Here is a 13,396-nt window from a genome sequence, read left to right on the forward strand (position 1 = left end):
CTTGCTCAGACCCATTTATTTTTAAATGTATATTGCACTAATGAAAATATACATTTTCCTGCAACATTATAACAATATGTATATCATCTAGGTGTTCATATCTGACATGCTGGGTATTAAAGGGTTAATTCAAAGTCAAATGCAAAGTCACAAAGTAGTATAAGGGTACATATCCTTGTCGGGGAAGGACATCAAATAACTTGGTATACTAACGCAGGCTATTAGACTAAAGGGGTGGATTCTCATGCACCCCGATCTTACATCATTCTCCATACTCCCAATAATATGGATCTCTAGCATTATAATCGTCCTAATAAAATAAAAATGTTCGTGGGCTTAGCTGCTCTTCTCGCGACATTCGTTTTGCCATTCTGGCAATATCCCATTGGGTCTATGACCTTATCAATTAACATGTGTTTCGAAAAGAGTATCAAATGTTGTGACATATTATAATTGTTAATTCTAAATCGACTATAAAATAGTATCTATGCGTTTATTTTGATAGCTCTTTAAGTAAAGGTCGTTTATTGTTTTAAAAAACTGGTTGAATATTTGATGAAATATTATTTGCAATGGAATTAATCTGAAAGGTTAAATGGTTTCGCGCATTTCTGGGGGAGCGAGAGAGAGAGAGAGGAGGAGAGAGAGGGGGGTGTATTATAATGGCCTATTGACACAAACTAGGTCATTTCGGAACAAACATGGCGTATACTTAGTCAGCAATTCGCGTGGGCGTCTTTAACCATTGGAGAATTAACCCGCGAGCGAGATTAAGCATGCGTTTCTGTGGCTTTGTTTTTGTTTAAAACAGAATAAAACAGTATATTTTCAACTATTTTCTTAGGATCTAAATTATTCATGAGAAATGAGGAAATAAGAAAAGGGTTGCAATCTTTATTTTAAAACACCCACCTCCTTAGATTTGGTTAATAAAATATAAATTGTAATAATTGAATAGATTTTCTTTTCCTGGAGATGCTCTTCACACAAAAAACCTATTTCGATTTTTAGTTGTATAGACAACAATACGTCATTTGGTTTGCAAACAATAGGGCAATCATTCATTACGCCTTCTTGATTCCAACAACCATTGAAACCAAGCGTCAACTGATTTCTCGACCAATGATCGATCAGAGCATGTGAACTATTGTCAACTCCCATTTCTGGTAATTGAAAACGGCGGGATTTAATATCTATCGCCAACCTTTCTCTTATAAACTGGGGATATCGCTGCTTTGAAGGAGTTGTGTGTATACTAGCGAGAATACACGTGGTTGAGAAAGCAGCATAGTTCTAACTAAACGGGGTTTAACGACAGCAAGACAGCCACCACAACTTTCCAATACAAATTATAGTAACAAACAAGTTAGAAGAACTTAACAAGAGGTAAGGTCTTTGTTATAGAATACCTTAGGTACAATTAACTATTTTAAAATTATTTTGATAGCTAATTTTCATAGAGAAATTGATTTTAACTTTATATAACATAATTGAAGTTAGGTATTATGATCGATCTTGGTATAACAGCAATAAAGATATAGCGGTATCATATACGTATTCTTGCTAATACGATACACAGTTTGGAGATATTATACCAAATATCGGTGTTAATTAAAGCAACCTTTTGTTTAAAAAAAGAAGCGTAGTCTGTGCTGTTAGTCTAGCATATTAAAACTAAAGACTTTTTTAGTCTTTCAATACACTGAGTACTGGAAGAGAGTGTGTGGGTGGGTGGGGTAAGATTTGACAAGAAAGTGAGTTTCTTTGGCAGAATATTCTTTGCAGCAGACTTTTAACAGAAATCCCTTATACTGCAATGTAGAGCCCACGACCGATACATGGAATTGGCGTAGCTTCAAAAATTGCAAACTTAAGGGTATCGAGAAACATTCAAAGCCACAGGCGTTACCATTCTGAAATGCCCAACAGCATTTGATAACTCTGTGGGAATATTTCCAGTCGTTAGATTTCCGGATGGAAATTACTTCGTTATATGTCACACTGTGGTTTTCCTTTTGTTAGTACAGTTTAGTCATTTTCAACATCCTTAACATGCCTTTCTCTTCTAGTAGGCCTATGTATGAGCCGAGACATCAAGCATGCAGGACTGTTCCTTTTCTGCATGGTGCCCGTTCTGAAATCATAAGGTCTGCAACCTCTGGAATAGCTTGTTTGGCAATTGCCGATGATATTAAAAACAAATTTTCTCCATTAAATAGGATTTGACTACAAAATCACAAACGACATGCTTACGTTGAGTCCAAAATGTGGGACATTTTACTAAAAAAAAAGATTATTTGAATTCAATAATCCGATTTTAGTAGCCTTTTGATGAAGAAAAGCAGGACTTTCAACACCATTTCATTTGAATTCAATAATATGTGGCACGAAACGACCTAGTTGCGCTTGCGGTGTTGTTCTAACACTCTTGCGGTTTATGCTTGATAACATCGTCCGATAGTTGGCTCAGGATTAATCTTTTGACAGACTCTGAAAATGAGACTATTCCATAATTATTAAAATTAAAAGTATTGATCACAGGGCAATAATATTTGCAATTGCAATTTGTAATGTGTCTTGTCCATGTGTTTCAGTTTTATTGTAACATGTGGTGCGGCTCTCTTGCATGGTGATGCATTTCATAATCTTAAATATTTTATAGATATACCTAGCAAGTCTAAATCATCCGAAAAAAACAACTATTGGCATTGTCTTTTTCTTCTTAATATATAAAACTAACAAAAATACATACAGATTTGTCGTTTAAGTCAAGTGTTAATGTCATTTCCCTCGTGGAAATATATGTAAGCTGTACCAAGGGCATTACGTGTAATTTCATAGTGTTAGAAATAGTACATGAAATTCTAAAAGTCAAATTCTAATCTCTGGAAAGTAATTTACAGAGGGAAACAGCAAATAAAATTGGCGCATGCCACCCAATCTTCACCAGTCAGTAAATTAACTCGATAACTATTGTCATGTCGCCTGATTATAGGGCATTATTGGTACCCATGGCCGATTGGGTATTCCCTTATTAACACAATACATTAACCCGAAAGTTACATTTAGATAATAAAAGTTAATTATTGACAGCACAATATTGAAATAGCTAATCCGTTATTTGGTTGAGAGAGTGGCATGATACTGAACGTAGTTTAATACATCAAATAATTCATAAGAAAATAAAAATTCCATAATTTAATTGTATATCATTGACTCGGGTAAATGACTTCTACGACTATATAAGATCCAAACCTCGTTAACTTTTCGTTATCGTTATATCATATCGCCAACGCCAATTTAACAGAAGCTGGAAGTTGGATTTATTATTTAAACTCAAATTTGCTGTACATAATCATAACCATTGATTTGAAAGTTCAAAGCATTACAATTATTAAAAACGAGATTATCATTTTGACAAAGAATACGCCGCCGTATTCTGTTGTGTAGCAGCCTACACATTCTGGTCGCTGCATTTGTTCGATAGTTGAATAATCATTGTTCATGCTTTATGATGACAGTGTATACGTGCTGAAACATACATAATGCAAGAGCTAAATATGCCTATTGCAGGTATTTTTTAGACCTGAAATGTTATCTAAATTATTAATTAGACATTAATAAACTTACCCAGACAATAATCAACTCTAGATGTCATCGCTTGCGATATGTAGTGGATTGGAATACATTTTCTGAAAATAATTAAACGTAAAAATGAATAATCGGGACTTTAGTAATAATGATCGAGGCTAGCCTAAAATTCAAAAGCTAATATCTTGGTTCAGAGTGGTGAAATTTTCAGCATATTCTATTAACATTATCTATTTTGTCACTATATAGCGAGAACTGTCAACTCTTTATCTAATCTCCCATGATCCCCCTTTAAATAAATGTTAGAGTGTGTAGTCATATAAAATATAAATGAATAGGTGGACTTAATCTGCCATTTCCGCGGGGTTTATTTCTCTCAGTGCCTTGAACATGCACTGTGTGTTGTTAGGACAATATCAGTGCACTTGCATATTTCGAAGATAATTAACTACATGACGAATTATCGACATGGCACACTAAAACAACAACGTACAAGCATAAAGAGATAAAATTTAATGAAAGGGGATACCATTTCAGTAAACGCAACACTTTGAAAGTTTTGAGACAAAATGAAGATGCGGAGGTATGAGGAATGTTGACAGGGAAGAAAGGAATTTTAAAGTCCTTTCTTAAATGAGCGCTTGGGGCCCCAATTGTTAAAATACCATGATATAACACGAAAACATACCATGATATTATACAAGGGTACATGTTTTTTGAAGTGAAACAATTAAAAATAAACTTAGCATGCTTTTAAGAGTACCGATGTTGAAACTGCTTGTCTTGCACCGTTATTCGAGATACTCGTTTTCTAAGATAATATTTTTAAGGGTGATTACTCAAGTTATTAAATCTTTAAGTATGATGTTTATAATACCGATGGTCATCGTTGATGCCATCAAACAGTTGTCGCGTGACCGAATAATACAGTGGACATTTTAGATCACAATATCCAGATATGGAGTTCTATCTACGGGTGGTCAACATGAAGCTTATAGTAATGACAAGTAAATGGTATTGGTATAGAGGTAATGGTATTACTATACTACCTGTTGCGATTCTATTATAAAGATCGATTATAGAAAGATATTGCTATGACCACAGTTTGCTTGTTCACGGAATTATCTATATCACTGATACACTGGAATCTCCTCAATTAAATAGATGATTTCGATCCTTGGTTTATTTTCTTTTAGAACTTAAGTAAAACCGTTACGTTTTTAACTGAAGACCTAGCCGTTTTATGATTGAATATCTATTTTCTTTGAATTAGGTACAACATGCCCTAAGGAATGAAGTCGTAAATAACTGAGCAGCTGCAAATGTTCCCTCCCCATGAATCCAATTAGACAATTATAGTATAGTTATGACCAAATCAGAATTGTTAACGTGTATCTACTTTTGGACAACCCTCGCTTTCATCGGATATCCATTATTAGTTGTCGAGACTGCGTTACAGTTTTTATTTTCATCGTGCAACCATTGCCACAGCGTGCTTCTGATTAAATACTGTCTACCAAAAACCGTCATCATGAAGGCATTACATAATAGCTAAGACAAACATGGTTAAAGTATCATGTTAACTTCGGTTACGTCGCCATCGTCATCATTAAAAACAATATTTATGGACAAAATAGATTTTTAATATGTAATATGTCTTTGAAAAAAAAACCCCAACCCAAACAGATAACTACTATTAACAATCCATAGGGGCGTAAAGAATGTGGATTTAAAATTAATCACATCTACATGTATATTGGGTGGGGTGGGGTAATTTCTTTTTTGGGGTAGATTTGGCTATCTGTGGAATTAAAGCTAATGCAAACTTTTAGAAGTAAAAAAATATCGATTTCATTGGATTTTATAGGTTGAATTGTTTTGTCAGATAACAACCTATCTTCTATAGATGAAGTCGATTTTGTACAGCGCATGATTTGAACTCGGTGAGGTTCCGGGTTATTTATAGTTTGGATAACCCCGTTTAAAAAATTGCACCCTAAGGTCTCATCAAAACCAATTAAAAATACTTTAATGTATTTTAATTCAATGGTATGGTATTAATTTGAAACTTTTTGAATGAACCTTGGTGATTGTGAGGCTCTAAGCTGTACACACAGCTTGTTTAGCTAATGCCTAAATCCGGCGCTGATTTCGTATTCTACCGTCAACACGTAAAGTCATGATAAAACTAAAAGCCCACCTCCGCTTTTTTAAATTTTTATTGTATAGAGCTTACCATCACTAATCGAAATAGGACTCAGGCCAATGCTTTATTTTGACTTAAATCAAGGCGGTTTACCGCCTTTATGTCCTTTTGACTGTCTTTGTATTGTGTCTGATAATTACAAGTCTCATTGTTCAAACTTAATTGATTAAAAGTATCAAAAATTCTTTTGCCAAATAATTATGTCTGCCTGTTTAAACATATATTATGCAAGAGTTAAATTTGCCTATTGCAAGTCTTTATTTAGGCTTCAAATGTTATAGAAATTATTACTTAGAACGTTATTTACATGACAAGTTCAAAAACAACTCTGTACACCCTGAGATGGCTTGGATTTAAACAGTCGTCGATTTAAAATTAAATCAAGAAATGACCGACTAAGCTAATGTTTACCGTTAGTCAGTGACGTAACTACCGGAAACTTGTGATGAAGGGCCTGACAAGCGAGGGTTCCATAGCCATTGAGAATGTTACTTGATAATCGAAAATATGCGGGTGGAGTTATCGTCTGCCAATCAAACGATCGGCAATTCTCGTAGACGATGCGGACACAGTTGATGCCTATTTCTAGTCCAAACGTCCAACTCTGTTCAGAATAAAGTAATTTGACTGAAATTTTTGAATAGTTTCTATTTTATCATCTATTTTTGAATTATTATAACAAGAATAACTAACTCTTTTTAAACTCTTAACTAATGTGTGACGTATTCAGTTGCCAAATACAGTTTTTTTTCTATTGTTCTGATTTCCTACTCTGCAACACATTTAAGCGACTTCATGAAATAAATGGTTTACCATTTCACCAAATAACCTTGTCTGTGATATCACCCTAGGTGGAAGCGGAAGTTAATCTCGAAAATAATAACAATATCCAACTGACCTAGTTCCCACTTATTTTTCCATTTGTGATATCTCGGCAAATAAGTTAGTTTAATAGCTCAAATTTTCATAGTCCTATTAGATAGAACCAAACATACCAAATATTTTGCTGTCCACAAGCGTAACGTGACGAATGTCCAGCTAATGAGTACTGGATGACCCAAGTTATCAATATCACAGATAATACAATTATATGACTTCAATAAATGTAAAGGCCGGTACTATGTGCTAATAGCGAGATGAAAGATTGTCTGCGTTGTCAGCAGTACCTACTTCTCGTAGTGTTTCATTTGATTATCCCACGGTTCTAAGGAAAAGATGCGCTTTAAAGTTATCCTTCTAAATCGAGTCATTTCTGGCACTGAGGACTAAAATAACTGGAGTAGTTTCACTAATTATTATCCAATGGCAATGGAAATTAAATGAAATGGGCTTTAACGCGCTACCTCTCTTCGCCGACTGGACTAATGAAGACGGGTATTGGCTATCTTCGTTGCAGATACGGAACGATTATTAATGTTTGGAGGCGTATTTCAGCAATTTCGTGATAAACAAATACGGACCTACTATATTTTAGGCAAGGAACCAAGCGTTGCGTCATCGCAGCCATCTTGGAATTGTAACATATCAAAAATTGATGCGCAATTGTCCAAGGAACAAGCATGACACGTTTCCTGTCGATCGATACTGGAATTGGCGGAGCCTTAGGCTTTTTTTTTCAAAGAGCGTCGCCTCTAAGAAATACAATAACAGTAAATTGAGTGGCTCTGGTCCAAAAATCCCGAGAACCCCCTCACTCTGGCCATTGCTTTGTTAAGCATAAAACAGTCAAATGCTGAAACTATTTTATAATAGAAAGTTTGCAAGCTTCATATTACTATCACAAATATAACCATATAAATAAAGCCACAGTACCTAAAGCAATTAACAAATATCATTTATATTTCCTGCAATAGGCTACATAATGTATTAATTTGTTTTTTATTTCTAATTAGAAACCACCTCTATGTAACATTACCGGAAATAGAAAAGAATGATTCAAGCCGAAAAATTGATATATTTTGATTAAATCGGGTCTGTTGAAATTGTGAAACACTTATATGGATTTTAGTAGGCTATGTTCTGTTATTAAATAAGTGTTCATTTCCTGAGAAAGATCGAAACATTTCCAAATAGGGCTAATAACGAGGGTGTGGGATGGTAGTCGTACTCGAACGTTTTCTATTTGATAAGCCGATCTGTACCAGGTCTTGCGCATACCACAACCCTATAAAGGATTCGACAGGGCTGTAAGCGAAATAGGGTTTATTTTGAATTTCTAGATCACCTGTGATCGTTACGTATTTATTTACATATCGCTACATATGCCATGAAGTGGGCACAAAGGAATGAACAATACATAGAAGCTATACCAAATCGAACTAAATAGAATTTTTATACGCCCACATTTTCATGTGGACGTATTATGCCGTCGCCCCTGTCCGTCCGTCCGCCCACAATTGTTTGTGGACTCTCTACAGGTCACAATTCTTATCCGATTTCGATGAAACTTGAAATATAGGTTTATCCCCAAAAGATCTCGGCTTTCGATATTGGCATGTATCGGATCGAAACTTCATGGATTATGGCCCCTGTTTGTACGAAAAATCACGTTTTTAGCTTGTGGACCCTATAGAGGTCACAATTTTTATCCAATTTTGTTGAAACTTGAAATGTAAGTTTATAACACAAAGATCTCAGTTCCTTTCGATATATGCGCATATCGAATTGTAATTTCCTGAATTATGGCCCTTGATTGTAGGAAAAATCACTTTCTTGTTAGCTTGTTCTCTATCCATCTCTCGAAAATGTGGGCGTGTCCTGCCTGGCAGCCGCTGGTTAGGTGTATATTTCATACATTTTATATAAAGAAAATATGCAACGACATTGAGAGAGAATAGAATTCAAGCCAAAAGATGTGGTACATGTATATAAGCTTGCGCTAATTTATCGAGCAAATATTGCTCCATGAGAAATTGCTTGCTGCCGTATACAAGCGATTGGTGTACGATTTGATAGATTGTCAACGATATCACCCTTGGTGGAATTGGGCGTAAAAGTCCAGAAACAAACGATTTGATAGCAACGAGCAATTCTTTGTCGCCGAATATTAAATTTGTTTGATATTTGGCAACTTGTTGCCGGTGACAAAAGTCAATATCACTTGCCATCGCCGTGAAACCAACAAAAGATACAGATACTTTTAATACGCATGGGTCTATTGAACTTTTTTTCTGCTGACAATATAGCTTAAAATATGTGTAAATTTCTTTCATTTACGTTTATCTGAAAAAAAAAACATTTAGATTTCGGATTTTAATCGATTGCTTTGATAAAAAAAAAATGTCCAGAATCGATATGACAAACAGTAGAGGGTTTTTTATAATACAATGCAGAGCGATTTAGATAATAAGAAGATGTATTTACATAAAGACTATAGTCTTTTTTATAGCTATGTAAAAACTTAAATGCTGAATAAGTAAAAGAGATCCATTTATAGAACTATAGCACTACTTACGTGGGTAAGAATATAAACACGACGCGGATACTGCCTTGGCAGGTCATTCATATAATATAGTACTTTATTTAAGCAATGATTTATAATATTATTTTGAAAAAAATATATATTTATAATCGATTTATGTTTACGAGTGTATCAACCAATTAGGAGATAATTCAGTTGCCTTCAGGCTTTCTATAAATAAAACCATACACGAAATATATTTTAAATGGGACCATTTTCACGGACCTTATTGTTTGTCCGTTATTTTAAATACCTAATATGAATTAAGTTGTCCTTCAGACTCATTAAAACTTTTATACAAAATAAAACCCCACAAATCAAACAAACATAAAATTTCATTGAAATTTGAAGAAAGTTTACCAAATTTGTATTATATACTGAGCGCCATGGACAACGAATCACTTTTTTTCCCAAATATTTTATTACTAGGTGGTTTTGTATGTATAATATTATGCAATACTATGAACTATTGTTTCACACAATGCTCCCAAACGCAAAAAATATCGGCCCGTGTGCACAAAAAAACAATTGCAGGAGATGCACAAGAAAAACCCAATATTCACGTCACGTGCAGCATTGTGTGTGAGCCCTTTAAAAGCATGTTTTCAACTTAATGTGCAGTACATGAACTGTGAAACGTCAATCTGTCGTAATTTGTTGTTGGACGTGTGAAGGAATCGAGCTAGAGATGCCGAGACTTACTGAAAATCAACGGAATATAGCCATGGGAATGTCCCGGGCTGGCATGTCTACACGTGCTATTGCCAGACACTTCAATTATCATCAGTCCACTATTGTAAGGTTGGTGGAACGTGTTCGAGTTACTGGATCAACACGTGACCGTCAACGTCCTGGTCCACAACGCGTTACAACCCAGGCTCAAGACCGCTACATCCGGGTCACTCATCTGCGTGACAGATTCCGCCCAGCGACTCGAACAGGTGCAGCAGTCGTCGGAAGATAAGGACCAGTAAATGCCAACACCGTAAGACGTCGTCTAAGAGAAGTAGGACTCCGTGCACGACGACCTTATGTTGGAGCTATCCTCAGGGATCAGCGGCGTTTGATATGGGCTCAAGGACACCAGACATGGAGAAGAGTAGACTGGCAAAGTGTGCTCTTCAGTGATGAGAGTCGCTTTCATCTTTATCACGCTGATGGGCGTCAACGTGTGTGGAGACGTCTTGGGGAACGTCTTGCAGACTGATGCGTCTTCGAAACGAATCGATGGGGTGGGGGAAGTGTAATGGTGTGGCGAGGCATCACATTTCATCACCGGACCGCCCTACACATTTGCAGGGGTCGTGTTAATGCTGTAGCCTACCGTGATGATGGCCCGTGGAGGACACAGGCGCTACTGACATCTGTGTCGTACTTTTGGTTTTGACCCCTCTGACTTTGTACCCTTGATTACAGATTAAACACCCATAAGTGTACAAATGTGTTGTTATTGATGTGTTCCCATTTGAATATTGTTCACAATAAGAAGCAAAATAAATAAGATATGTTTACAGGATCATTTTGTTATACGAAAAACTAAGTGATGCGTTTTCCATGGCGCTCAGTACGTTAAAAATAACGCCATTTTTGAGGATGGGTGTCAGATAATACAAAAATGATTGGTCTTCCAACGAGAACTGATCCTGACTAATAGATAGCTAATGCCAATGGATAATCACGATTTATTCTTTCAAGAACGTAAAAGACAAACTGCTTATAAAGAAGCTAAAATCTGAAATTACACCTTCCGATACATTGATAAAACCTATCACTGATAATGGAACTCTCATCAATAAATAACATGCAATCTGTTCGCCTGATCAAGATCCCAATAAAGAAAACACTGGTACATTAGCCGCCCCGGTTCTTGACTTGAATATTAATGTAAATAATGGTGATTAATGTAATGAGTAAAATTTCGTCAAAACGGACAAATTCGGCTTTGAATGTATTTAAAGTAACGAACTGGATGTTACTCTGTCACATATTATATTCTTAAGCACACTGAGTTTTAACTAGATGCTTCGACGAATCTTTCTTTAACTTAATTTAATAGTGCTTTTTATACAACCACATTTCCATGTATTGTATTCGTCGTCGTCCACTATTACTTGTGAGCGTACTATATCTCGGACGGGTTAGCTTGGTAACCGTTTTAAAAAAAAAAAAGCGACCTTAGCTAAGGTCGGCATGGACAATCTACAATAATACCCAACGGACCTGAAAAATAATAAGTACAAATAAATCAGAAATACGTAATAAAACCAGAGACTTATCCTAATAAACATTTGTCGAAAACTCTCTGGCAGACAGTTTGGAAAATACAATTTAAAAAAAAATATAAAGCATCATGATCAATCAATTCCCGGATGGTATACATGTAAAATTGGTTGCATATGTAAACGATATAATACAGATAAGCAACTAATGCAGTTTTATTGGCGTCCCATGTGTAACGAATCGGCTCGAACTGCGAAAGGTTACTGAAGCAATTTGACACACTGTTATAAATCTATCTTAAAACTCGTATGATTTCTCTTTGTATTTTCCGATTTAAATTGATCTCCCATTGCTCGTTAAGGATATGCTTTAAAGGTCCTTCGTAAAACAACAATTCTCAAATACTTCTATAAACCATCTGTTTTTACTAACTAAAAGAATAGTGCGTGTTATTAACGTTATTCAAAAATTTCGTAGTTTTCTATTGTTACTTTTTTTCAATATAAAAGTATCCGAATATGATGGATATATAATTATTAACGTTACTTCATCTGTTTGAACAACCAACAACCAATTTACCTGTCACGACACTTCATTCATATAAATCATTTCTTTCAAAAATTCCATAACATAATGTCGATTGCTATCTTTAAACATAATTGAGGCACACTTTTTAAAACATAAATAATGCAAGAGAATATATTTTATCTCATATGGGATAACAAAGCCAACCATTATGATAAGGCGAGGACTGGTTAAGATAAAGGGCGCTTTATTTCATGCTTCAATTCATAAATGTTGTTTAAAATAGAAATATAGATTGAAAATACCATTAATTATATTAAAAGGACCCGCGATATGAAACGTTGGGTCATGCAGTAGTTGGGTCATTAACTGAAAGCTCTAAAGTCTTTTGGGTAAAAATACTGTTGTCAAAAAGAACCTTTGTAATGTGGCCATCACTGGTTTCAAGTTTTGTCGGTAGTTGGCGTCTAATCATTAGTTAAAAAATTAGAAAATGTTAAACGCCTATTTTACCAGCATTTAGAAAACTATGATTAATAATTTTTCCTGCGGATATTGATAGCAAGGCATATCACAGTATCTTGGGTATAATTGTAAATGCCACGTATGGTGTTCTATTTCATTTTGTCTTCTAAATACCACTCTAAGATTTTATTAATTTCTAACAAGACCTTATATCAGTTTAATTCCCATTTTCCCCCTAGAAAAGATAAGTTGAACTAATTCTCCAGGAATTAAGTTGTCATCGTAGACATACAATTGGTCATTATAAGCCAGTATAATAAGTACATCGATGTCTCCTTGACATTTAAGTCTTGAGAAAATAAAACCGTTATTGTAAAATTAGTATTACCCTCACCCCTCTACATAAGCCTGTTCTGATAACATCTGACATGAATGGAAAGATTAAATATAGATTAAATTAGACTAAGTTTGCACCTGATTGTTATACGAGTATCTCAACCGGAGAAAAATATATTCTTTTAATTGTATAACAAATTTATAGCTGTTGATAAGAAATGAAATGAAATGTAATGAATTGGGGTTTAACGTCCTACTGTTCTGCTCCGAACTGGGCTAATGAAGACGGCCATCCACCATAGTGTGCTATGAGGGGAATTTTGCCCGGGCAGCGGCGCTACGGCCTACTCTTATATCGAATTCCAACTGCCAAGGGATCTTTTACATGTGTACACGGGACCTCGGTTTTTCGTCACATCCGAATGACTAGACAGCTGTCCTTCTCAGACTCCCCGTCCTGCATCACTGACAATGGGGAACCACGCCGGAAAATGTGGATGAACTTTCTCGGCCAATGCAGGGATCGAACACCCGACCTCCAGGCTAGCGAGTAATCGCATTTCCCACTTAACCACCGTACTCACCAAGTTTGA

The 13,396-nt window shown here is 35.4% G+C and overlaps 1 long non-coding RNA gene across 1 annotated transcript in view; it reads left to right on the forward strand.

Moving 5' to 3' along the window:
* Positions 1–1,194: 1,194 nt before the first annotated feature.
* LOC126822071 (uncharacterized) overlaps positions 1,195–13,396 on the forward strand; it is a 39,304-nt gene continuing 27,102 nt past the window's right edge. The window contains exon 1 of the long non-coding RNA XR_007680625.2: positions 1,195–1,386. This is a non-coding gene — a long non-coding RNA (uncharacterized LOC126822071). The remainder of the gene's footprint in view (positions 1,387–13,396) is intronic.

The sequence above is a fragment of the Patella vulgata genome, chromosome 5 (assembly GCF_932274485.2).
Source record: "Patella vulgata chromosome 5, xgPatVulg1.2, whole genome shotgun sequence".
Classification (NCBI taxonomy): domain Eukaryota; kingdom Metazoa; phylum Mollusca; class Gastropoda; family Patellidae; genus Patella; species Patella vulgata.